Source organism: Hyperoodon ampullatus (assembly GCF_949752795.1).
Source record: "Hyperoodon ampullatus genome assembly, chromosome: 2".
Lineage (NCBI taxonomy): Eukaryota > Metazoa > Chordata > Mammalia > Artiodactyla > Ziphiidae > Hyperoodon > Hyperoodon ampullatus.
The window spans coordinates 65,695,181-65,698,304 of NC_136915.1; positions in this window are offsets into that span (position 1 = coordinate 65,695,181).

The following is a 3,124-nucleotide window of genomic DNA, read 5'->3' on the forward strand; positions in this document are numbered from 1 at the left end:
CTCTCAGTCTAACCTTATGTTTAATTAGTGAGATAAAAAGAATAGTATCTCAAATACCTGTCTTTTAAGCAATGGACTCATATGCAGGAAAAAGGTATCTTTGCCATCTTTAAAGAAGGTTTTGAAGCTCACTAATTTCACTAACTTCCATCTCTTCTTTTATCTCAACTAATCAGGAAAGGGTGAGATTCCAGCAAGACCACGAAATGCAATGAAAATAATTTGAATGTTGGTTTGCCCTTCAGTTTTTACTCATAATAATCCATGGTCTGCTTAACACCACTTCAAAAATTAATCCATGGTGAAGAATGTCAGGTTCTTCTTTCAGAGGTATTCTTTTCCCGTCCTTAAACTCAAATCAGTCAGAGGGAACAGAATTAATGTCCAGACTGAGGATAGTTTGAGGTGAGAATAAAAATGGATGGGACACTGGATGATGTATGTTTATCCTGTGCCAGGTATGAAATTGTAGGAGGCAGAATAGCACAGAGAAGTTCTCAAACTTTAGCCTATGTCAGAATCACTAGAGGGTTCATTCAAATGCAGATTGCTGGACCCCACCCCAGGGTTTTAGAATCCGAAGTTTTGGGGTGGGACCCAAAAGCATGCACTTCCAACAAGCTCCCGGGAGACCTGATGCTGCTGGTCCCGGGACCACACTTTGAGAAGCACTGGCATTGTAGTGAGCTTTCGAATCAAACATGGGTGAAAATCTGGTTCAACCCCTCACTGTGTGTGACCTTCCATGGGCAAGTTACTCAGTCTCTCTGACCCTCAGATTCCCCATCTATAAAGTTGAGACAATGATTCTTACCTCATAGAGAGGATTAAGTAAAATAATGCATGAAAATCACATATCACAGTACCAGGCACATGATATATGTTCCATAGCAATCAGCCATGCTTAATATAACATGACTGGGAGAGCAATCAACCAAGCACCAAGGGCTAATCTTTAACTTCCTGGATGCTAATTAAAGGATTATGGTTTGAAAGAATTTAAGTGTTTGTAAGACAAATAAACCATATATTAGCATCTTATAATCAAGGTTATACAACAAAAAGAATATGAGAATAATGTAAAAAGCACAGCATGAATAAAATTATAACCAAATTTGCAGTGCAGTAAAGTTAAATATAAATGGTTAATTACTAATGTCTCCAAGGGACATGTATTAGACTCCTCTTTTGTGTTACCTCAAATCTTCTTGGTCTCACCTATGCCATTGGCCACTGAGTCATCCACCATCACCCCAAACCAACTTCCTGTGGGTACAACTTGACCACACCTTGCCTCATATCAAGACTGGTTCCTATTGCCTTGTACCCCCCAGATCACTGCCATTGGGGCACCCCTGCTGCCCTGAGGAGAGATGTCCCAAGTTCTTGAGGCCTTTGCAGCTCAACCTAGCAGTTAACACTTGGGGACCTATGGAGTAAACCTTTGACCAATAGGGATCAGGCCCAGGGGATAAGGGCCCTTCAGGGATCAGGGCCCTTCTCCATCACACCCCAAACATCCCAAGGCACAGTCATTCTTAGAGTCTCAGAAGAGAGTTTAGTGAGACTGACCATCAGTTGCCCTTGATTCCAAACACCGTCCAGCTCAATACCACACTGTAGGATTGGCTCTCCCTCCTACTCTTCCTCACTCCTGCTCTCCTCATTCCCACTTAACATGGGATTGCTTTCCCTAAAGAAATAGTAGCACATGAGGTTTTTGCTCAGACTCTGCTTTCTAGAGAGACCAAGCTAGGATAGACAGTATGTAAATAAATGAATTTTGACTGCTAGTTTCTCCTTAGTAAGGAGTGGTTTGTGGAATGAAGGAGTGAGAAATTGGATAATTAAATGAGAGTAAGAATGAATTAACAAAGGAGTGAAGAGATTCAGTAGACTGCTGGGCTGAGATTTTAGCCTTGTTTCTTTCAGCCCCTTTGACACTCCTATTGTCTTTGTTAAAAGATAAACTGTGGCATTTAAAAAATTTTAAGAATTTATTTGAGCAGAAGTTCATTTAAAGTGGGCAGTGCCAAATCGGAAGTAGTTAGGAACCATCTACCTGCAGGAACCAGGGGCAAGACTTTTATGGAGAAGAAACAGAAACAAAGCAAAGCAGTTATTTGATTGGCTCTAGCTTAAGTGGTTGCCTTATTTGGGAAAGCCTAGTTGGTTGTTTGTGATTGGTGGTCCTTAGATTTTGATTTCTTAACCTTGAGGCATTTACAGGTTTAGGTTTGGGTTGCTTACGTAGGTTAGTAAGGCGTTAGAAACACCTGTCTAATGGCTTCCTTGTTTAATTAATTTAACACTGTTTTCACTCTTTCACAGTTTCTCTTTTACTTGTGGGATGTGGTACTTAGCACTACTATGCTTGATTATGCCCTTTGTAAGTAACACTGTCACCAGCAAAACTGGCTCTGTGCTGCTAGGGATTTGCTACTTTCACTCTAAATTTCTATAAGTTGATTTTTTCCTCTCCCTTTTTGGTTGTTATTTCTCTCATTCTACCAATCTGCTTACTAATTTTTCTACTTTATTAGTATATTCCTATTTAGCATTCTCATTATTACTGCTACTCTTTTTCCTCTCTAGTTTTGTGTTTACTGTCTCTACAAGTTGGAAATGACTTTTTACATGCCCTTCAGGGAGTTCTTTCATTTGCATGAAAATGACCAGTTTCCTGGCATTGCCAGGAGGGTACTAACCCCCCAAACAAACTCTGTCTCTAGGGTGCTTCTTGTTCTTTCAGTTTAATCATCCCTCACCCCTTGTTTGGAAGTCAAATGAATGAAATGATCTGTAATTGCTTTTGCTTTTAACTCTTCAATGCTCTTTAAATATGGGCTCCATGCATTTTTTTTCAGTAGCAGTCCCAACAGAATAGAGAAGCAAAGCTCAGATTTTGTTAGAGTCGATCCCCACCTACCATGTTACAGTTCCTCCTTAGTACAGTAATTGCCTGTCCATCCTTCAAGCCATAGTTCTTCACATAGACAACAAGGAAGCTGAATAAGAAATGAACAAAACAGGGCTGGATTGGAAAGTCACCAAATTAAAGGCAAAGACGAGGATACAAAGCAATGGAATAAAGGCATAGGGTTGTTAGTCTACCACTCAGTTC